General features: G+C 38.1%; 1 long non-coding RNA gene across 2 annotated transcripts in view; it reads left to right on the top strand.

Moving 5' to 3' along the window:
- The window catches only part of LOC126426804 (uncharacterized), a 28130-nt gene extending 23011 nt beyond the window's left edge, over nucleotides 1-5119 (top strand). The window contains exons 1-4 of one of the 2 annotated variants that reach the window (XR_007576423.1): nucleotides 863-990; nucleotides 4367-4477; nucleotides 4558-4611; nucleotides 4797-5119. This is a non-coding gene — a long non-coding RNA (uncharacterized LOC126426804). Of the gene's footprint in view, nucleotides 1-862; nucleotides 991-4366; nucleotides 4478-4557; nucleotides 4612-4796 lie in introns of those variants that run through there. The other variant, XR_007576424.1, reaches the window with a different exon arrangement.
- Nucleotides 5120-25580: the final 20461 nt, after the last annotated feature.

Raw genomic sequence — 25580 nt, 5'->3', positions numbered from 1 at the left:
GAACTTCTGACACTATCTACTAGGTCATTTATATGTATTTTGAAAAGCAATGAGCCCATAACACTCCCCTGTGGCATGCCAGAGATTACTTAGACGTCTGTAGACGTCTCTCCATTGAGAACAACATGCTGTGTTCTGTTTGCTAAATCTCTTCATTACAGCCACACAGCTGTTCTGATATTCTGTAGACTCTTACTTTGTTTATCAGGCGACAGTGCGGAACTGTATCAAACGCCTACCTGGGAGCCTGTATCTAATATTTTCTATGCCGAGTGCGGAGTTCTACAATTCGGAGAACGCGGAATACTGCGCATGCACAGAAGGCATAGGCGTGCCATATTTGTTTACAGTTGTGGATTTACAGCAAAAGACAGACAGAACATTTTTGAGCACAATTCTCATAGTGAGTATCCATCATCAATTGTTAATAAATGTTGCTCATATTTTGGTATTGTCACAGTATATATGTATATAAATTATTTGTATTTTATAATTTCGTGTTATTTTTTAAAAATGGAATGGACAAAGAATTTCATCACTGCCATGATTTCTGCATATCAGGGCAAAAACGTTCTAATAGATGCAGAACATTCACTGTACCCCAACAAGGTAAACTTGTAACTTCTGTAACGTTCTTTGTGGTCCTTGTATCTTTATACTACTTATAGGTGCAAGTAGATACATAAACGTGTAGAGAAGTATTATCGACAAATCTTGTATTTTTTCTAGAATGCAAGGAAAGAGTGTTTGGAACATGTAGCAACAAAAGTGGCCAAAGTCTTGCAAGGCATTACCGCCAATGACTACAAGGCCAAATTCTCAACTTTGTGGTCTCACTATGGTGCTGAACTGAAGAAAATATATCAGAACGAGAGCAGTGGCTCATCCAGTGCTGTATACAGGCCAAGAGTCTGGTAGTTTGATGTTTTACATTTCCTGAAAGACTTCATTACACCACGCGAAAGCCGGTGTAACATTCCGAACAGTGTTGTAAGTATTTTTAGTTAACTTTTTATTCTCATGTACAGCAGTTTGTAACAGTGCTTTCTATTGACAATGTTAAGTTTGTTAATGCTGTTGGTGCTGCCCTGAAATGAAGAAAAAGATTTTAGTGAATTTTAAATAAAATGTTGAGCATAGTTTTGAGATAAGCTATTAAATGTAGGAAGAAGAGAGAGCTGAAATTGCATGTATTATCAGTAAAGGAAAATGTAGTTAACTTTTACTGAGTAACTGAATATATTACTTGAAGCAGTAACTCCAGAGGCGTTCAGTGAATGTAGCATAGCTGGCAGTTATAGAACATTAGCTCTATTTAGTATGTGCATTTGTCCATTGCATCTATAACAGCAGTAACTGCTGCAGATATATCTTGCCAGATTCACTGAACTTGTACACAACTTTTTGCGGAATTAATTTCTTAAAATGCTTCATGAATGAAACATGTATTTTTCATCTAACTTTACAATTCATGCTCAGCTTGTACATTTAAATGAACCATACAGGAATAGAAAATTGAACACTGTGCAATAAAAGTGCATATATTTATGGACTGAGTGGACTGCGTGTGTTTTTTTAATGTAGTTTATATCACAGGTAGATTTCTCAGTGAGTTTAGCAGTGTAATCTGCACTGGCACTGTAAACAAGTGTTTTCTTGTGTGGTGGTTTATGCTGAGCATGGTGTTACTTTAATGATCAGCTTCTTTACCAGTTAAATATATGTTAAAGAGTTGAAATGTTTGGCAAATAGAAATGCTTGGCAGAGAAAGTATGTCATTGTGGCCGTAGGTTCTTATCAGTTGCTATCCTTCCTCCTTCCCAGCCTAGATCCTGGATATACTCTAGATTTAGTTTACTTTGCAATTCCACTACATTACTGTCCAGAGATTTCTCTACTGGCATTGTACTCATACTTAGCATTATTTTTAGAAACAGAGAAATATTGGTGACAAAGGGTTAGTGTTTTAGTGCTAATTCCCCTCATCTCCCTTCTTCCCCTCCACCCCCCACTCCCCATTTACACGATTTCTTGGTTGTGTTGGCATACTGATGTGTAACATAGCCCGAGGTCTGGTTTAGATTATGTGGTGTCAGTTTCATTGAAAGTTTGGGGAGCTGACATTTGTGAATGCAAACAAAATGTGTGGTATGCACCACATGTGACTTTCTTTTTAACCTGCAACATGTTAATGTAATACCTCGACCATAACCAACAAGTGTGAAGACTTGTGGGCCACAAATTACCAGGAATAGGAGTCACTATATGGGTGTTCAATGTATCCCCTGAGTGTTACATATCTTTGGTAGTGTGGTGGGATTAAAGTGAATAAAACAATTTGTCTGATAATGTATTTTACTCCATGGGATAGTACCTACACAATGTACCCTGAGCTTTCCTCCAGCAACTAGGCAGTTCTCTGTTGGGTTGGTGGCAATGGTAGGAGAGTATTCTGGTATGTTATGGTTAAATAGTATGGGGGTGTCTCTCAGCTGCAAAGCCCACTTATAATCTGACAGGCAGTCCACAGGGTCTTCTCCAATGTTAGCAGTTTTGGATAACTCAGTGCCACCAACATCAATGTCATTGTCACTTAGCTCTGAAGTGGTGTGGAAAGTAAACATGTGGAAGTACTCATGGATCTTCTTCTTTGGAAGGAAAATACTTAGCACTAATTCCAGTTGTTTCTGTGATGTTACATTCATTTAGGGATAATGAAGAAGATGTATCTATTTGGAGTAAGGGACCCTTTTCCAGAAATGACAGTCAGAAGTTATAAGTGGAAACCACTCTGGTGCCTTTGACTATGACACTTTTCTGCTGCAAGGTTTTTGCTTACCATATTTTGGGAGTAAGTAGTATGGATCAAGACAAGAAAAAAATTGTCTGGTAAACATGGGTCCTAAAACACTTACCTTAGGAGCTATGATCAATTAGTCAGTATAAGAGATGTTTCATAGTAGCAAATATGAATAAGTGTTTATACAGCTCTTGATGTGTGCACTTTCAAGCCCATGCATACTGGATTTTTTTTATTGATTTGGTTTGTACTACCTCCTCCAAGAAATACAGAAAGCAAAGAGATTACAATACAAGAGTTTCTCTGTCAGAGGTATGAGAACAATTTTCGCGTATGACTTACAGCTTTGCTGTTTTTCAACTAGGGCTTCTTACCTAAAAATGATACATTTACCTCCCTCCATCATATATCAAAGTTGGTAACATCTTTACAGACTCTCCCTGTAATACTTTTATTTCATTGTTCAAGCGGACTGTACTGATTAAGGTGCAGTGAATGTTGTGTACCAAGTGTAGTCAAAATTATGAATGCTCTCTCCCAATGCAAGACCAAAGTAATAACAAAAAGTATGCAATCAGATATACCATTTCTTCCCCCTTCAACTATTAATACACAATGATGGTCAATGGTGTTCAGTTTTTGTTGTTGTTCTTTTACTGAATATGCAGTTTGACACATCACTGGCTAGTTACATATTACTTAACCACTTAATTGGTCTCCAGCTTAAATGACATTTACTTCATTATATTTACATAATTATTTTTTTACTTCTCGGCTGTATTTCACTCATTACTTATTTTCCAAAAAAATTGCCTCAATTACAATAATATGACACCCCTACAATTACTGTTTACTAACCACAGGACACTAAACATTTGAAATAATTTGATATGTCTTAGCTGTAAATGGTGTAGAGAATTCTCACAGTTCTCAGTGGACTAGGCAGTATAATATTCATGTTGACTGCTTACAAAAACAGCTTATTCTTGATGAGTTTTGTTTAGTGAGACCTTCATTAATGTGTAACCAGACCAGATAGCAGCTTAACATCACTCACTGTGGATAGTAGAAAACTAGAGCACAAGTATGTTGAGTAATTGTTCATGGCATGAAGACTTGATTTCAGTAAAATTTTGGGTAACATTTGTGATAAATGTGGTTGTTCGGATGGATAATGATATATGATATTGTCAATACACAGTGACCAAATGTGTTATCAATAAGGCTCATAAATTTGGAAATTCTCTTTTGATATATGTGGCCTTGTGATCCATTTAATGTAGAAATGAATTCCAGTTTGCTACAATTAAATGTTTAATGAAAAAACAGCAGAATAAAACTCTTTAGTATTTATGTAGTCAGTTCAGTTGATTAGCCTCCTTGTAAGTCATTAGTCATGTTTCATTAAATGTCACATTATTAGATCTGCATGGAACAATTTCAGTTATATGTTGATAAAATATTATATACAACATTGGGTCATATAGTTACTGGTTTGTCCTCTCTGCAGCCATGTTCAAAGCAACCTGAGGTCTAATACACAACTAAAATGAGGGAATTTTACAGGTGCCTCACAACTCTGGTACAGAAATCCCGAGGACTAGGAAGACGCCTGACAACTCAGTGATAGAAATCAACAGGACTGAGATCATAATTTTTTATGATGAGAGTAGTAATGTAAGTCAGGTCAATAACATTTTTCCTTTTTATTGTACAGTAAGTAATAATTGATATACTGAAACATTTTTTTCCCTTAGATCGATAGCCCACCATGTACATCAAATAGTGAACGCCCAGATATCACAATTGATGTAAGTAAAAGACTCGCTTGAGGTAATGTTCATAACCTCCTACACAAATAAGTTCATTCCAGCTTGCAAATACAGAGATTAAATCTTAACCTCCCAGCGTTACTTTTATTGATAACAGTAGCCGTTAATGAAATTAAACAAACTTAAACAGTCCTCTTGAACACTAATGCCATTTTTCATTACAGAATATGGATGTGGTGGTAGTTAACAACAGTGCTGAATTTGAGGTGCCTAGTACTCCAGTGGTTTCTGGTGCATATTCCACTACACCAAAAGTTCGGAAGATGAGAAAGAGTGATAGTAATCCCTTACTAAATACAGTACTGGAGAACTTAAACTCAAAATTAACCCAAAAGGCATTAGACCCATCTCCACATGATGCTTTGGGACACTTCATTGTTGAAGAGTTGTCCAGAATACGAAATCCAATGACTGTGAGAGACACAAAACATAAGATACTGAAATTTATCATGGAAGCTCAAATAATGGATGATAATTGTTGAATTGTATGTATTTAGTGTTTATTACTTTGAAAATACATTACCATTCAAAAATTGTAGTTTTTAATTGACTCCATTGCCAAGGGACAGAAACACTCATATTAAAATATTCACAGTATTCACAGACTTCCTTTGCTTGCCTCGCAGTTCTGCTGGTGTACGCTACCCCACAGAGCACCAGCACGCCATGACCCTTCCTCCATCGTACAAGACTACGTGTTTTCCACGTCTCTGGTTGACATATATGTGCTGTCTGTTTCATCAATCTAAAAAAATATGTAAAATGCAAAGTGTTTCCGTAATTAATTCCACTTTGTCTACAGCAAGTTTAACAGTTGTCAGTAATATTCAGAAAAGGTTGCTCAGAATACCAAAGGCATTTTCAACAACTCGTCTTGCCCTTGATAATCTGTAATTGAAAACATTTTTGTGAGTTTCATTTTTATAGTCTTTATAGGGCTTCATGCTGTATGACTGGAGTCTGAAAGCGTCATCTGCCACAACAACATGTGGAAGAGATATGTTGCTGTTTTTTAGCACTTTTTCTTGTGGAACTTGCAACCAATTTTCCCTTAGTGCAGAGCTTATTTTACATTGCTGAAAGACTCCTCCATCGCTTACTCGCCCATTGCACCCAATGTCAATCAGAGAAAACCAATACTTAGCATCAACGATTGCTAGTAATACAATGCTATTAAATTTTTTGTAATTATAATAAAGTGAGTCAGCTGATCTTGGTTCAGCAATCGCAACATGTTTCCCATCCATTGCACCTGTCAATAAAACAACAGAGATGATTTGTCAATTTCGTTTAAGTAGATTTTATTTGTAGACAGTTATAATAAACTACACAAAATGTAAATTCCTTGATTAAGTAACATACCTAAGCAATTTGGGAACTGCCACAGTTCATCAAACATGTCATCAGTCAGCTGCCACTCTCTTTCTGTTGTTGGAGCCTACAGAATGGTGACAGCAGTGAGATATTGATGACATTGTTTTCACAGTAATGATGGAGGATATTGGTTTTGGTGGGACGATACTTCAACTATAGCTTTAAAGAACACACTTACCTTCAAATATTTATCTTTCAGTACATCTTGAATTGCTGTGCATACTTGCATGATAATATGTGAAATACTCGGCACAAATATTCTGTGCAAGAATGACAAACTCTTGTAACTTTCCCCTGTTGCCAAGAACCTGAGAGTAACAGCAAGCCTGTAAAAAAATTTTTATTCATTCACACATCAAGTTCAATAGATCCAATACTGAATGACTCAAGACATGTACAAGAGGCAGAAGCAATATATGCTGGCTGCTTCTATATTCTATACTAGCAACAAAATGATGACTAGCATCAATCTACTCAGTTATGGTAATTATTTGTAGATTATATAAGTATGTTACAATAAAACACCTTTTTTGAGAAAGACAACTGCTTCATTGCTCAGCTGCTGCTGTATAATACCTCACACAAACCAGTATAAGCTGTCTATATACAGGCAAAGTAAGGTTGCACCCTAATACTAACATTACTGTTATGCAGAAATCACATTCTGGGGTCCCAGTATTCAAGTATCTTAGAGTGGCTAAAGAAACACTCATTTCCTTTATATTTAAATATATCAAATTTTCAGTCTCCTGCTTAATGTCCACTGGTAACTTGTTAGATGCTACTACATTAGAATGTAAAACTCCTCTCTGTTACCTTTAGTATTGTGGCTGTGAATTACTGAGTTCAAACTAAATACTATTTGGCGTTATTATTATTGGCATGTAAGAATCCCTAGGTCTTTGAAACTTCAGCAAGATGTTAAATTAGCAATTTCCTAATACGCTGTTACTGCACAGTTTGTAAAATGGTTACGTATCCACCATGCTTGTAACATCTCAGTTAATTATCCGTCTAATGCCCACAAACTTAACATTTGGAGTCTTATAAACTGAATTCCCTATTAATCACTACTTCTGGTACCTGTTAAGTCATTTTGATATGTTTGTAATTTCATATTAAGGTTAAAGGTAGTGGCTGTGAACCAGTTGTAGGCCTTTATTATTCTGCTGGTTGACTCTAGTATTGATATGTTTGGACATTTTATCAGTACAGTAGCGCCATCAGCAGACATTAGAGATTTTGAAGTCACATGTTTCTTATAAATTGTTTATGTAGACCAGGAACAGGTGTCAGCTAAGCACTAAACTTAGCAGAACAGCATATTAATATTTTCCCACTGTCAATTTATTCTTATTCCCATTTTATTTAGTAGCCTCCATTTTCCAGTGTTAATATATGACTGTCAGTATGTGGGGGAGACCACTACTCCCATACCATATTACTCTCCCTAGCAGAATTTTATAATCTACACATTCAAAGGCCTATACAAGATCACAAAAAATGCCTATTAGATTTTTTAGTTAGTTTTACAACAATTTATGAGATTATTGCATCTTCAGTAGAGAAGCCTTTTCAAAAGCCAAATTGAGCTGTTACAAGGTTATCCAGAAGACTTATTTACATTGATGGTTGCAGAATGAATAGTGATATATATACAAATTATATAACGATACTGCAGTTAGGAGTAATCAAATATTAAAAGAACAAATGCAATCTAAATTACCACTCAAAATCCCGCTGTATACATCAATGTGCAAAGTTGCCTGAATACGGTGAAATCTGGAAAACATAACTGCTACAGGATATAATGCATTTGAATTACAAATAAGTGGCCAAAAATAATACTAACAGTGCTAGATTACTGTGATTTTTCTGTGTAAACCGTAAATAATTTAGCATAAAAGTGCTCTTCAGCAGCTTAATGATGTAGTGGAAGGGCACATAAACATTCCATTTGGTCTTAGTAAAAGTTAATATGTGCAACTGGTATGCATTCAAATACACTTTTCCAGTTATGTTTACAGTGCCACTGATTGTACCCTACCAATGAACGAAACTTTGTTGGTATTCTCAGACTCTAAATGACAACCCACTTGCAGTATTGTTGAAGAAATCACCACAAAGTAAATACAGACAGTACACACACAAAAATTGTAATCCTAACAATATGGTATATTGCAGTACATACAATCCTACCTTTGACTAGGAGAAATTGATTCCTTCATGACGGTGTCTTTGTGACAAATGTTATCACTGATGAACGACAACAATTTGTCATAACATGACTTGTCCATGCCTACAAAATTGCAGAATTCATTGGGGTCCTCTGGTTCCATTTTGTTCATCGCATGTTGTATATACCCCTCCCTTCTTCACGTCTCTGCAGCCAATGTCGAGCCCAACAACCTCTTTTTCTGCCTCTTCTGTCCTTCTTTCCCACTTCCAGTGCAGCGATTGCTATCATTGCTGTAGCAATTTCTAGCAGATTCCTATCCATTGCTGTGTTTTCAGAACATTGAAACAAGTATGTAGTTGCACACGGTTAAATGCAGATCATAAATTCACAGAATACGGTGCATATGATATAAATGCATGTCCACAAATAAATTAGATATACCTTTAGAACTGAGATACGACACTCAACAACTATTCATGGGTTGTTTAGAGGAAGCCTTCTTAGTTAGCCAGGCCTGCCAACCCAAAGTTTGGTACAGATTAATTGATGACATCTTCATGATCTGGACTCACAGTGAAGAAGAACTCCAGAATTTCCTCTCCAACCTCAACTCCTTTGGTTCCATCAGATTCACCTGGTCTTACTCCAAATCCCATGCCACTTTCCTTGACGTTGACCTCCATCTGTCCAATGGCCAGCTTCACACGTCCGTCCACATCAAACCCACCAACAAGCAACAGTACCCCCATTATGACAGCTGCCACCCATTCCACATCAAACGGTCCCTTCCCTACAGCCTAGGCCTTCGTGGCAAATGAATCTGTTCCAGTCCAGAATCCTTGAACCATTACACCAACAACCTGAAAGCAGCTTTCGCATCCCGCAACTACCCTCCCGACCTGGTACAGAAGCAAATAACCAGAGCCACTTCCTCATCCCCTGAAACCCAGAACCTCCCACAGAAGAACCACAAAAGTGCCCCAGTTGTGACAGGATACTTTCCGGGACTGGATCAGACTCTGAATGTGGCTCTCCAGCAGGGATACGACTTCCTCAAATCCTGCCCTGAAATGAGATCCATCCTTCATGAAATCCTCCCCACTCCACCAAGAGTGTCTTTCCGCCATCCACCTAACCTTCGTAACCTCTTAGTTCATCCCTATGAAATCCCCAAACCACCTTCCCTACCCTCTGGCTCCTACTCTTGTAACTGCCCCCAGTGTAAAACCTGGCCCGTGCACCCTCCCACTACCACCTACTCCTGTAACCTGGAAGGTGTACACGATCAAAGGCAGAGCCACGTGTGAAAGCACCCATGTGATTTACCAAATGACCTGCCTACACTGTGAAGCTTTCTATGTGGGAATGACCAGCAACAAACTGTCCATTTGCATGAATGGACACAGGCAGACAGTGTTTGTTGGTAATGAGGATCACCCTGTGGCTAAACATGCCTTGGTGCACGGCCAGCACATCTTGGCACAGTGTTACACCGTCCGGGTTATCTGGATACTTCCCACTAACACCAACCTGTCAGAACTCTGGAGATGGGAACTTGCCCTTCAGTATATCCTCTCTTCTCGTTATCCACCAGGCCTCAACCTCCGCTAATTTCAAGTTGCTGCCGCTCATACCTCACCTGTCTTTCAACAACATCTTTGCCTCTTTACTTCCGCCTCGACTGACATCTCTGCCCAAACTCTTTGCCTTTACAAATGTCTGCTTGTGTCTGTGTATGTGCGGATGGATATGTGTGTGTGTGCAAGTGTATACCCGTCCTTTTTTCCCCCTAAGGTAAGTCTTTCCGCTCCCGGGATTGGAATGACTCCTTACCCTCTCCCTTAAAACCCACATCCTTTCGTCTTTCCCCCTCCATCCCTCTTTCCTGACGAAGCAACCATTGGTTGTGAAAGCTAGAATTTTGTGTGTATGTTTGTGTTTGTTTGTGTGTCTATTGACCTGCCAGCGCTTTTGTTTGGTAAGTCTCATCATCTTTGTTTTTAGAAATAAATTATTTTGTTATGTTTTTGAGCTTCCACTGCAATGTGTGTGAATCCTGAATCCTTCCTGGTGTTGCTGACAAAGTTTTATTAATTTATTTGTAACATTATAGACACTGGAAATTAAAATGTCCTATGTTGACTCTCAGGCCAAAGTCAGCCTATTTGACGTCCTACCACCCTTAATATACATCATACTCAGCATCCAGAAGTCAACAGTTGATGCTGCTTCATCACACGTTTTGGGTAACATTACTGCGATGAGTGGACAAGATACAAAATTTTCTTCCCCCAACTCACTGCAAACAGCATATATAATCCAATGTTTACTGTTGTGTAAATCTTACTTTGGGAGAAAATTAAAACGGTCATGTTCTTAGCATAAAACTAAATTGTCTACACAATTCATACAAATAGAAACAAGCACTAATTCAATGTAAAAATCCAAGTAGAGGAACAATCCATTTTCCCCTGATATCAACAATGCTTACACATTAATTTACTTTTCAGCTACTTACAGGTTTAAATGTAAGTACAAGGTAAATCAAGTATGTCTGCACAAAATTCTTACCTGTAATAGTAGAATTATGTTATAGTGAGTACCATTAAAATATGAGAAACAAAATGACAGTAGCTGTACCACTGCCTTTTTGTTTCATGGAAATGAGTCCATTGACAATAGCCTACTTTCACCGCCAACTTATCAGCCACTTTTCTAAGGTGGTCCTGGCTATCGAGGATGTCTGCACAGGTGAACAGTATAGGCTCCAGTGCGTTCAGATTTGACTTTGTTGTTACCTTGCAATTCTAAACTTATGTGACTGTTAACCACCTTTTCTTGTGGACAATGTGAGTGCAGCTCAACACTTAACAGTTCCTACAGTTCTCCTCGCACTTAATTTCTGAACAGCCTGTAGATGCCAACTAGCTGCAAGTGACACAGGGTGGCAGTAAGTATGCCTCCAGCATGGAGACCTAGAGCAGTAACCCTTTGTGGATGAGAGAGCCAATATAATTCTGCTGGGTCACAGAACAATGTTAATTTATTAAGAGTATAGTTTGGCCAAAGTATGCCTAGAATAATTCACAACTGGAAGAGCAGCCACAGTTAACATTACTGTGCTGAGCTAATACATGATGCCAGGAGCTTCACAGTAATACTGGGCCATCTCAGACTCAGTTCTGTGAAAGACTTTCTACCCTCTGGGGAGGTTTTTGGACAAAACAGTTGTACATACTTAATGATTCTTCTACAGTTGCTACTGATCCATGTAACTTACCACAACCAGGGTCAACATTCTGTTCTCCTTAACACTGATAATCACATGAGCTCCAGAAACTTCAGTTTGAGAGAAACTTAGCCTAACTCTCTGGCAGTTATGTAAGTTGAGAAACAATTTCTTGTTGATTAATCAAATTCCCTATGCAAATATTTTACTGCAATCGATTTTACTAACTTTTGTAAGGAATATTTGATAACTGCCAAAAATATTGAGTGTGGAAGAAGAGTTTACTTTAACTCTCAGCCAAACGTACTAACGATTTTTATGTGTCTTGATAAATGTGAATATCAGTGTCTTTGTATTCTAATGATTTGTCATCAGCTGTCATTATCAAATTACACTAATGGTACCTTGACCTTTCAAAGTCTCAAACATCTACGATGCATGCACACAGACTGAAGTGGCAAATGAAAATTTGTAGAGAGGCCAAGATTTGAGCCCACTTCTCCTCACTGCTTCACTATGCAGATGCACTACCACTACACCATCCTTGCACAGTGTCTTTGGAGACCTGCACAAACTATCTTAGCCCGACTCCTTCAATCTAGTTTTCTATTCACACCTTGTCCAATGCTGAGATGCTATTCCAACACATTTGGAGAACCTGTGCAATGTTGGTCAAGTTTGGGGGGAATACCATGTGGGCTGAGTTGTGAACAGGAATGTCGATTGAGGAGACATGTGCTAGGGTAGTCTGCAGTTGTGCAAAGCCACTGCACCAGTGTGGTGTAGTGGTTGGTGCATCCGCGTAGTGAGCGGCAGGTGTGGGTAAAAATTTTCATTTGTCTGTCCTGTCTGCACATATAGATTGATATCTATGTTTCCAACACTGAATTTTAAGTATTTTGAATGGTTCATTTTCCAAAAGGAATAACAGTTAAGATAACTTTAACAATACACTTATAATTATGCCACAATGCAGTAATTCAGTTTTGATCTCAAAGAGCTTAATCTTGAGTGCTCATTATGTACTCCAATTTTTCTAATGACTTCCTGTGAGCCATGACTTGTTGTCTATACCCATATTACTAATTTTTATGTACACTTAACTTTAATCAAATGTAAGTGGTTTCAGTAGTCATCAATTTTAGGACTGGCAACCCTATTTCTTTGTATAACTGAAGTTTCATTTAACTGCAGTTTCTTTAATAACTAATTCAACTATTCAAAATTTATTTGTAATTATGAGTGTTTCCATTTATTAAGATAGTATCCACTTGTGGAGAAGTGTAGAACTAATCTTCACATTTCAGTTTGTTTTCTTTGGAATCTATGCCTTTCCGATAACTAGGTAAGCTTAATCATAGTCAGTATCAAAGTAAACTGAAGGATGTGGGTGGATTACAAGGTCACTCAATACTGATTCCATACCATTCAACAGCAGTCAAAGTTCCAAATTTATTATCCTGTCTTGCACTGAATTTTGACTATACTAAGGCTTTCTACATGGTTATATGAACTAGGCTGTGGGAAATATCCTGAAGTACGGTTTTCTCACTACACCCAGTGAAGGTTGTATATTGGTTATTCAAATACACCTCCATTCCCTTTCCCACTTCATATGTTTTGACTATAACAACTAAGCTGTTAGTCAATAATCCAGTATTCTAATGACACAGAGAAATGTAAACCAGTGTTTTTAATGTTTTTTGAGCTTACTGCTCTGTCCTGATTTGCTCCAACATTTGGATTATCATTTAAAGGTAACATACACCAAAAATTACCTAAACAATTCAGAACTATTTTCTACAATTTTTAAATCATTAATGCCTGAACAATGAAGCTCAGTTTGGACATGCATTTGGTGAACAAGCAACCCTCTACATCAACTACAAATGTTAAAACAAATTCAAAGGAGATTAATGATTTCTCATTGTTCTAATTCTTAAATGCCCAAGTACTACTGTTACTGATGAAAAAAATATTGCCATTGTTTGAGCAATGATTTAGTAATACCGAAATGAGTATTGCTCAAACATTGGGCATTGGTGTGATAATGTAACATCAGCAGTTCAATTTGAAAAGTTTTGATGGATTATCCATAAACTGACTAAACAACACCAATAGGTGGAGAAAAAAACTGCAACAGCACTTTAAATTTATTTGTAATACAGTTACTGGTGAGTTTTCACTGTTGTGATCCTGAAAAGAAGTCCATCAGCTGAGCACACATTTTGAACAGAATCTAAGCCTACTGAATTACTGATGACTGACAACAGTAAATAGAGGACTGATGTCTCACAACATACCGGCACCCTAATCTATGAAGCAGAGGCAATTTTATAGCCTAGAATATAATTTTCATGCAGTTGCCTGGCAAACTTACCATGGTTATTACACTGACACAGATATTTTGGATATTTTCAGTTTTGCAAAAATATAAAATATAATGTAATGGAAAAATGAACATTCTGATGATGATTTTTTTTTTTTTTTTTTTTTTTTTTTTTTTTTTTTTTTTTTTTTTTTTTTTTTTTTTGCAAAATTTATAGGAGAATTTGGAGACTTTCATTTTTACAACATTGTGGTCATCTTTGGTCAGTCAATAGATGAAAAGTGAGGACTGATGCCTACAAAACCTCCACAGCAAACATTTACTTAAGAAAATCCTAACCTAAAGCACATGGTGAAGCAGTTTATTTTGCTTATAATGTTGGCAATAGCCTAGAAAGTTAAAACACTGGCAGTATTAAATCCCTCTACTAGCAGATCAATATAAAAAAAAAACTAATTTGAAGGTAATATAAATGAACTTAAAGCAAGCAATGCTGTAGAGTTTATTTCTTAATCTAGTCTATGCACTGCCAGAGTTATTTGGTTAGTGGGTATGGCCAAAGCAAAGAGAACAAAGTGCAGACTGCCAATAGCTGTAGAAGTTTCTCTGAAAAACTTGTGGCAAAATCAAAATTTTAAGTGTCAGGATCTCCTGAAGAAATTTATTTGGAGTGTGGAATTTTGTGCTAGGGAAACACTGACAGTGCAGAGAAGAATAGAACACTTTTGAAATACAGTCTCACAGAAGAATGCTAATAATTAGTTGGGTATATCTGATAACTTAGGAAGTATCTATATGGGTAAAGGGGAAAGCAAAGACACAGTGAGGCATGTAACTGCTCTTCAGACAATATTCCAGTGCAAACCATAGTGACTGAAAGAATTACAACAGCACTTAGAAACTGTAACAAAAGTGTTAAAGCACGCAACAAAACTGCTTAAATATGCAAATCAAAGTAATTAATGCTTTTATATAAAAATTAAAAATCTGGCACAATTTGCTTTCTTTCAGCTATATCCTCTTGGACTATGTTTTACCTGACTTTGTCTATATGTATCTGTCTTTTAGGATGTTGTTGTTGTTTTGGTCTTCAGTCCTGAGACTGGTTTGATGCAGCTCTCCATGCTACTCTCTCCTTTGCAGGCTTCCTCATCTCCCAGTACCTACTGCAGCCTACATCCTTCTGAATCTGCTTAGTGTATTCATCTCTATGTCTCCCTCTATGATTTTTACCCTCCACGCTGCCCTCCAATACTAAATTGGTGATCCCTTGATGCCTCAGAACATGTCCTACCAACCGATCCCTTCTTCTGGTCAGGTTGTGCCACAAACTCCTCTTCTCCTCAATCCTATTCAGTACCTCCTCATTAGTTATGTGATCTGCCCATCTAATCTTCAGCATTCTTCTGTAGCACCACATTTCATAAGCTTCTACTCTCTTCTTGTCCAAACTATTTATCGTCCATGTTTCACTTCCATACATGGCTGCACTCCATAGAAATACTTTCAGAAACGACTTCCTGTCACTTAAATATATACTCGATGTTAACAAATTTCTCTTATTCAGAAACGCTTTCCTTGTCATTGCCAGTCTACATTTTATGTCCTCTCTACTTCGACCATCATCAGTTATTTTGCTCCCCAAATAGCAAACCTCCTTTACTACTTTAAGTGTCTCATTTCCTAATCTAATTCCTTCAGCATCGCTCGACTTCATTCAACTACACTCCATTATCCACGTTTTGCTTTTGTTGATGTTCATCTTATATCCTCCTTTCAAGACACTGTCCATTCCATTCAACTGCTCTTCCAAGTCTTTTGCTGTCTCTGACAGAATTATAATGTCATCGGCGAACCTCAGTTTTTATTTCTTCTCCATAGATTTTAATACCTACTCCAAATTTTTCTATTGTTTCTTTTACTGCTTGCACAATATACAGATTGAATAACATCGGGGAGAGGCTACAACCCTGTCTCACTCCCTTCCCAACCACTGCTTCCCTTTCATGTCCCTTGACTCTTATAACTGCCATCTGGTTTCTGTACAAATTGTAAAAAGCTTATCGCTCCCTGTATTTTACCCCTGCCACATTCAGAATTTGAAAGAGGGTATTCCAGTCAACATTGTCAAATGCTTTCTCTAAGTCTACTAATGCTAGAAACGTGGGTTTGCTTTTTCTTAATCTTTCTTTTAAGATAAGTCGCAGGGTCAGTGTTGCCTCACGTGTTCCCATATTTCTACGGAATCCAAACTGATCTTCCCCGAGGTTAGCTTCTACCAGTTTTTCCATTCGTCTGTAAAGAATTCACATCAGTATTTTGCAGCCATGACTTATTAAACAGATAGTTCAGTAATTTTCACATCTGTCAACACCTGCTTTCTTTGGGAGTGGAATTATTATATTCTTCTTGAAGTCTGAGGGTATATCGCCTGTCTCATACATTTTGCTCACCAGATGGTAGAGTTTTGTCAGGACTGGCTCTCCCATGGCTGTTAGAAATTCTAATGGAATGTTGTCTACTCCTGGGGCCTTGTTTCAACTTAGGTCTTTCAGTGCTCTATCAAATTCTTCACGCAGTATCATATCTCCCATTTCATCTTCATCTACTTCCTCTTCCCTTTCTATAACATTGCCCTCAAGTACGTCACCTTTGTATAGTCCCTCTATATACTCCTTCCACCTTTCTGCTTTTCCTTCTTTGCTTAGGACTGGGTTTCCATCTGAGCTCTTGATATTCATACAAGTGGTTCTCTTTTCTCCAAAGGTCTCTCTAATTTTCCTGTAGGCAGTATCTATCTTACCCCTAGTGATATAAGCCTCTACATCCTTATATTTGTTCTCTAGCCATGCCTGCTTAGCCATTTTGCACTTCCTGTCGATCTCATTTTTGAGACGTTTGTATTCCTTCTTGCCTGCTTCATTTACTGCATTTTTATATTTTCTCCTTTCATCAATTAAATTCAATATTTCTTCTGTTACCCAAGGATTTCTACTAGCCCTCGTCATTTTTACCTACTTGAACCTCTGCTGCCTTCACTACTTCATCCCTCAAAGCTACCCATTCTTCATCTACTGTATTTCTTTCCCCCATTCTTGTCAATTGTTGCCTTATGCTCTCCCTGAAACTCTGTACAACCTCTGGTTCTTTCATTTTATGCAGGTCCCATCTCCTTAAATTCCAACCTTTTTGCAGTTTCTTCAGTTTTAATCTACATTTCATAACCAATAGATTGTGTTCAGAGTCCACATCTGCCCCTGGAAATATCTTACAATTTAAAACTTGGTTCCTAAATCTCCGTCTTACCGTTATACAATCTATCTGATACCTTTTAGTATCTCCAGGATTCTTCCATGTATACAACCATCTTTTATGATTCTTGAACCAAGTGTTAGCTATGATTAAGTTATGCTCTGCCCAAAATTCTACCAGACGGCTTCCTATTTCATTTCTTAGCCCCAATCCATATTCACCTACTATGTTTCCTTCTCTCTCTTTTCCTACTCTTTAATTCCAGTCACCCACGACTATTAAATTTTCGTCTCCCTTCACTACCTGAATACTTTCTTTTATCTCATCATACATTTCTTCAATTTCTTCATTATCTGCAGAGCTAGTTGGTATATCGACTTGTACTTATGTAGTAGGCATGGGCTTCGTGTCTATCTTGGCCACAATAATGCATTCACTATGTTGTTTGTTGTAGCTTACCTGAACTCCTATTTTTTTATTCATTATTAAACCTACTCTTGCATTACCCCAATTTGATTTTGTATTTATAACCCTGTATTCACCTGACCAAAAGTCTTGTTCCTCCTGCCACCGAAATTCACTAATTCCCACTATACCTATCCATTACCCTTTTAAAATTTTCTAATCTACCTGCCCGATTAAGTGATCTGACATTCCACACTCCAATCCGTAGAATGCCAGTTTTCTTTCTCCTGATAACGACGTCTTCCTGAGTAGTACCTCCCCTGAGATCCGAATGGGGGACTATTTTACCTCCAGAAAATTTGACCCAATTGGATGCCATCATCATTTATCCATACAGTTAAGCTGCATGCCCTCAGGAAAAATTGTGGCTGTAGTTTCCCCTTGCTTTCAGCCATTCACAGTACCAGCACAGCAAGGCCGTTTTGGTTAATGTTACAAGGCCAGATCAGTCAATCATCCAGACTGTTGCCCCTGCAACTACTGAAAAGGCTGCTGCCCCTCTTCAGGAACCACATGTTTTTCTAGCCTCTCAACAGATAGCCCTCCATTGTGGTTGCACCTACAGTATGGCCATCTGTATCACTGAGGCACTCAAACTTCCCCACCAACGGCAAGGTCTATGGTTCATGGGGGAAGGGTTTTTAGGATAACATTACTTAATTTTTCTTTGCTCTAGGAAAATGACACTATCTGAAAAATTTCCTTAAAAAATTTCCCACCAAATTAAGTGGAAATAAGATGGTCTCTAATTTAGGTGGTTAGATCAGAAAGTCTGGCAGCAGTATTGAACCTGCCTAGTTGGTTATTGGCTAAACTTTTTAGATGCTGTACCACATAAAAAAATACTGCTAACGGCGAGTTTTTACTAGCATTTTTGTACATCTGATGTGTTTATGCCAGTCGCATGAACTTTGTTTCATGTTTGTGTGAGGTTAATTCCTGATAAAGAGTATGTTAAAAGCACATGATTAATACTACATTAATATACATCATACTCGTCATCCAGAAGTCAACAGCTGATGCTGCTTCATCACATGTTTTGGGTCAGTTTACAGTGATGAGTGAACAAGATACAAAATTTTCTTCCCCCAACTCACTACAAACAGCATGTATAATCCAATGTTTACTGTTGTGTAAATCTTACTTTGGAAGAAAATTAAAACTGTCATGTTCTTAGCATAAGACTAAATTGTCTTCACAATTCATACAAAATAGAAACAAGCACTAATTCAATGTAAAAATCCAAGTAAAGGAACAATCCATTTTTCACTGATATCAATAATGCTTACACATTAATTTATTTTTCAGGTAGTTACAGGTTTAAATGTAAGTACAAGGTAAATGAAGTATGTCTGCACAAGATTCTTACCTGTAATAGTAGAATTGTGTTATAGTGAGTACCATTAAAATATGAGAAACAAAATGACAGCAGCTGTACCACTGCCGCTTTGTTTCATGGAAGTGAGTCCATTTCCTCACTGCCATAGCAGAAGGATGCGTTGTGCATATTTTGACACACTACTGCATCATATATATCTATGTGATTACTCTGCGATTCACAATAAAGTGCCTGGCAGAGGGTTCAATGAACCACCTTCAAGCTGTCTCTCAACTGTTCCACTCTTGAACGGCACATGGGAAAAACAAGCACTTAAATGTTTCTGTGTAAGCCCTGATTTCTCTTATTTTATCATGATGATCATTTCTTCCTATGTAGGTGGGTGCCGACAGAACGTTTTCACAATCGGAGGACAAAACTGCTGATCGAAATTTAATGAGAAGATCCCGTCACAATGAAGAATGCCTTTGTTTTAATGATTGCCACTCCAATTCACATATCATGTCTGTGACACTATCTCTCCTATTTTGTAATAATACAAAACAAGCTGCCCTGCTTTGTACTTTTTTGATGCCATCCGTCAGTCCGACCTGATGTGGATCCCACACCGCACAGCAATACTTCAGAATAGGCCGGACAGTCTCTTTAGTAGACCTGTTGCAACTTCTAAGTGTTCTGCCAATGAATCACAGTTTTTGGTTTGCTCTACCCACAATATTATCTATGTGATCGTTCGAATTTAGGTTATGTGTAATTGTAATCCCTAAGTATTTAGTTGAATTTACAGCCTTTAGATTTGTGTGACTCATTGCATAATCGAAATTTAGCTGATTTCTTTTAGTACTCATGTGAATAACTTCACACTTTTCTTTATTCAGGGTCAACTGCCACTTTTTGCACCATACAGATATCTTATCTAAATGAGTTTACAAGTCATTTTAACCATCTGATGACTTAACAAGACGGTAAATGACAGCATCATCTGCAAACAGTCTAAGAAGGCTACTCAGATTGTCTCCTATGTCATTAATATTGATCAGGAACAATAGAGGGCCTATAACACTTCCCTGGTTAACGCCGGATATTACTTCTGTTTTACTTGATGACTGTCCATCTATTACTATGAACTGTGACTTTTCTGACAGGAAATCATGAATCCAGTCACACAACTGAGGCGATACTCCATAGGCACTCAGTTTGTATAGAAGACACTTGTGAGGAACAATGTCGAAAGCCTTCTGGAAATCTAAAAATATGGAATCAATTTGACATCCCCTATTGATAGCACTTATTACTTCATTAGTATGAAGAGCTAGTTTTCTTTTACAAGAATGATATTTTCTGAAACCGTAATGATTATGTGTTAATAAATCGTTTTTTTTTTCGAGGTACTTCATAATGTTCGAATACAGTATATGTTCCAAAACCATACTTCAAAACGACATTAGTGATACAGGCCTGTAAGTCAGCTGATTACTCCTAATCATATTCTGAACTGAAGCTTTACTGCTGAATAAATAGGTGTGTCCAAATAAATATCACCTACCAAATTTGTATGAGTCAAATTTGACTTAATTTTCTGGTTTTAGAAAACATTTACTGATCGGTCTAGCATTTGTAAGAACAAAGTGACATAATCAGGGGATGGTGTTTGAAGATATGTCACTGTTTTCGAGATAGGGAAGGAAGTTACAGGAAAAAAAGGTAAAGAAAGATTGATTAGATAATGGATGAACACCCCCCCCCCCCCTTCCCACACACCATCTCAACAGTTACTGACAATCTGAAATTTTTCACTGTGTTCATTATGCTTTAATTGTTTTTTCTTCTGTTTCTACATCTACATACATACTCCACAAGTACCATACATTGCATGTCAGAGGGTACCCTGTATCAGGACGAGCCATTGCTTTCCTGTTCCACTTGCAAACAGAATGAGGGGGAAATAATTGTCAATATGCCCCATATGAGCCCTAATTTCTCTTATCTTCATGGTCCTTAGACAGAATTTTTGCTGGGGCTGTAGAATCGTTCTGCAGTCAGCTTTTAACTTCTTTGATTGGGGGAAGATCCAAGCACCCCAGTAGCACTCAAGAATAGTTCATATGAGCACCCTATATGCAGTCACTTACCTAAAATTCTCCAATTATGTAGGTTTCAGACACCTGCAGGTGTTTTAGTCTTTGTATGACTGCACATCAAAAGTAGTTGCTACAATGCCAACAAGGGTTTATCAGTGTCCAAAACCTTTTGAGGTACTGAACAATTCTTTTACCTATTAACTAGGTCACAACAGGAATGCTAAGTAAATTTAGGCTGTAATGCAGTAATGTAACCAACAAGCAAGACCTGCAGGTTGTTTAACTTCACTACAGCTACTGAATTTCATGCACTTTGGCATGTATACATTCACATTTTGCTTAATGTCCTTAAGGACTCTCTAGTTTAGAATCTGTGAAGGCAACATCAGTTCGCTTGTCAGTATTTTCCCAAAATCCTCTGTATCACTGAGCATTCATCAACAGACATCCAACAGAGAAAGAAGAAAACTAGCAGGCAGATCTGTCTGCCACACTTGCCAGAAGATACGAGCACATCAGTAACGGATCCGTAGTGGCCGCTCCGGACGACTGGCGCCTCTCCGCTGTGGACGCTCGCCAAGTAGACGTACGGCCCATAGTGAGCTACTCCTGCCGTGTGCTGCTGCCCGTCTGCCACCAACATTTACACCTCTTTCCACATGAAAGGGGTAGGGTGCTGCTCACTGTGTGGCGGAAATGTTGAGTCACAGACATGAACAACAAAGACTACTGAACATGTAGGCTCATGGCCAGAATGAGACTGTAGTAATGTTTTGTTACCTGTGTGAAACTCTTAAGACATTTTTTATTTCTTCATGTTGCACAAATTGTGAGACCTGACAACTCATTTACTCTTTCTTCTCATATACTCACAAACAAGTGTATCGACTGTGTCGTTGCCAATCCTGCTGCCACATTCGCCCACCATGACGACAGCACAGAGCTTCTCTATCAGGTGGCACACCTGTGGGAAGGAAAAACACTGCTGAGAAACAACTTCTAGTATACTCTGTAACTGAAACTAGTTGTCACCTAACTCATTTCACACAGTGCTGGAGTGTCACCACATCGGCTGTCGCCTGCACCTCTCAACGCTATGGCAAAAGTGGGCTGCAGTCACAGAGGAAACCACTGTAACCAAAAGGAGTTAAATTAGCTGCTAGAAATGCTATATAATTACCCATGCCTACTGCACTACTTGCAAACTGCAGGTGAAGTGACACATTGACGTGACACTCGACAGCCTTACGGTGGGAGCTCCAATCTGAGAACAACTCCGAGGAGATGAATCAACTGACAAGCAGTTTTAACCAAACTGAGTATCAGTTCTACCCCCTTGCACCCACTTGTACGTCACTCTGACCAGCTGGCACATCATTCACATGGTAGATGTTCTTTGAGATCCAGTCTACTGCCACCTCTGTTGAGTTACCTATCCCTTCCACATATGTCCTGCTGTGGTCTTCAGTGACTAGCAGTAAATTGTTGCTGTTTCTCCTGCATGTTAAGGAGTTTTAGTGCTCCTTCACACTGTTTTAAATCTTTCATTATGTATCTCTCTGTAGTGAAATAATGTTTAAACATATTGTGAGGAACCAGCCAACTTAAATAATGACCAAAAACTAACAGCAGTAAACATTATTAGTTAAAATTCAGTAATGAATCAGTGGAGAATGTGAAACTTTAGGAACATTTAAATTTAGTCACATTTTGAACTGAATTGTTATATATACAAATACTTTTATCAATAACTGGAGAATCTATTGAAGGGAAGGGTAGGTGCAAAAATAGTGGAAGAAAATTGTATTTGTCCATAATGTTCAGCCTGATAGCTTCTTAAAACTTCACAGCATCTATAGTCCTATATGTTACGGATAGGGCATTTTATACAAAAGTTAGTTAAAGTCACAAGAACCACATGTTGCACAGCAAAAGGAAAATACCATTTTATAAGGATCCTTAACAATGTTTTTTCTGTATAAAATATTTCTGTAGTATAGACAAATAAGTAAATGTGAATAAATCCAAGTTGTGAGGTTTAATACCACTTGAGGGAAAATGCAAGCTGGTTGTGTTGTTCAATACCTCTTTTCATTAATTCTCAAGCTTTGGACAACATATTTCCAGAGAAATGGTTTTCTAATCATGTTCAGGTAATTCAAGGTCAAAATGTAATCTCATTATCAAAGATATTTGGATCTAAATAGTGGTGATAAAACTAAACCTGAGAACAATTTATGTATAAAGCAGGTTAAATACTTTGGTGTTCAAAGAAGAAATACTCAACAGTAGATTAGGATTTAGAGGTATTCCAGCTTTATTTCAGCCTTTAGCGCTGAAGACATTGCAAAATAAAAGTGAGCTAGCAAAAAAAGTACAGTCATCTGGAACTCAAATAGCTGGCCTGGGTAGTCAACATTATGAAATATATTACCACATAATATACTTCCAGTAGCATAGAGTAAATAAACCCTCCATTTTGTCTGAGTTCCACAAACAAGACTCAGAACTTTACATTCCAGTTTTTATTTTTGGGCTCTGACCCTAGAAGATTTGCTTATGTTTATTTCACATGTTAACACTATCTTCCCCCTTCCCCCCCCCCCCCCCCCCCCCACCCCACCCATTAACCATGGACCTTGCCGTTGGTGGGGAAGCTTGCATGCCTCAGTGAGACAGATAGCCGTACCGTAGGTACAACCACAGCTGAGGGGTATCTGTTGAGAGGCCAGACAAACGTGTGGTTCCTGAAGAGGGGCAGCAGCCTTTTCAGTAGTTGCAAGGGCAACAGTCTGGATGATTGACTGATCTGGCCTTGTAACAATAACCAAAACAGCCTTGCTGTGCTGGTACTGCAAACGGCTGAAAGCAAGGGGAAACTATGGCTGTAATTTTTCCCGAGGGCATGCAGCGTTACTATATGATTAAATGATGATGGAGTCCTCTTGGGTAAAATATTCCAGAGGTAAAATAGTCCCCCATTCGGATCTCCGGACTACTCAAGAGGATGTCGTTATCAGGAGAAAGAAAACTGGCATTCTACGGATCGAAGCGTGGAATGTTAGATCCCTTAATTGGACAGGTAGGTTAGAAAATTTAAAAAGGGAAATGGATAGGTTGAAGTTAGATATAGTGGGAATTAGTGAAGTTCGGTGGCAGGAGGAACAAGACTTCTGGTCAGGTGACTACAGGGTTATAAACACAAAATCAAATAGGGGCAATGCAGAAGTAGGTTTAATACTGAATAGGAAAATAGGAATGCAGGTAAGTTACTACAAACAGCATAGTGAATGCATTATTGTGGTCAAGATAGATACGAAGCCCATACCTACTACAGTAGTACAAGTTTATATGCCAACTAGCTCTGTAGATGACGAAGAAATTGAAGAAATGTATGATGAAATAAAAGAAATTTTTCAGATAGTGAAGGGAGACGAAAATTTAATAGTCATGGGTGACTGGAATTCGAGTGTAGGAAAAGGGAGAGAAGGAAACATAGTAGGTGAATATGGATTGGGGCTAAGAAATGAAAGAGGAAGCCGTCTGGTAGAATTTTGCACACAGCACAACATAATCATAGCTAACACTTGGTTTAAGAATCATGAAAGAAGGTTGAATACATGGAAGAACCCTGGAGATACTAAAAGGTATCAGATAGATTATATAATGGTAAGACGGAGATTTAGGAACCAAGTTTTAAATTGTAAGACATTTCCAGGGGCAGATGCGGACTCTGACCACAATCTATTGGTTATGAACTGTAGATTAAAACTGAAGAAACTGCAAAAAGGTGGGAATTTAAGGAGATGGGACCTGCATAAAATGAAAGAACCAGAGGTTGTACAGAGTTTCAGGGAGAGCATAAGGCAGCAATTGACAGGAATGGGGGAAAGAAATACAGTAGAAGAAGAATGAGTAGCTTTGAGGGATGAAGTAGTGAAGGCAGCAGAGGATCAAGTAGGTAAAAAGACGAGGGCTAGTAGAAATCCTTGGGTAACAGAAGAAATATTGAATTTAATTGATGAAAGGAGAAAATATAAAAATGCAGTAAATGAAGCAGGCAAAAAGGAATACAAACGTCTCAAAAATGATATCAACAGGAAGTGCAAAATGGCTAAGTAGGGATGGCTAGAGCACAAATGTAAGGATGTAGAGGCTTATCTCACTAGGGGTAAGATAGATACTGCCTACAGGAAAATTAAAGAGGCCTTTGGAGATAAGAGAACCACTTGTATGAACATCAGGAGCTCAGATGGAAACCCAGTCCTAAGCAAAGAAGGGAAATCAGAAAGGTGGAAGGAGTATACAGAGGGTCTATACAAGGGCGATGTACTTGAGGACAATATTATGGAAATGGAAGAGGATGTAGATGAAGATGAAATAGGAGATATGATACTGTGTGAAGAGTTTGACAGAGCACTGAAAGACCTGACTCGAAACAGGGCCCCCGGAATAGACAACATTCCATTGGAACTACTGACAGCCTTGGGAGAGCCAGTCCTGACTAAACTCTACCATCTGGTGAGCAAGATGTAGGAAACTTGCGAAATACCCTCAGACTTCAAGAAGAATATAATAATTCCAATCCCAAAGAAAGCAGGTGTTGACAGATGTGAAAATTACCGAACAATCAGTTTAAAAAGCCACAGCTGCAAAATACTAACACGAATTCTTTACAGACGAATAGAAAAACTAGTAGA

Source organism: Schistocerca serialis, chromosome 11 (genome assembly GCF_023864345.2).
Source record: "Schistocerca serialis cubense isolate TAMUIC-IGC-003099 chromosome 11, iqSchSeri2.2, whole genome shotgun sequence".
Taxonomy (NCBI): Eukaryota; Metazoa; Arthropoda; class Insecta; order Orthoptera; family Acrididae; genus Schistocerca; species Schistocerca serialis.
Note: the sequence above shows the minus strand (reverse complement) of the source record. Positions and strands in the feature narration are given on the sequence as shown.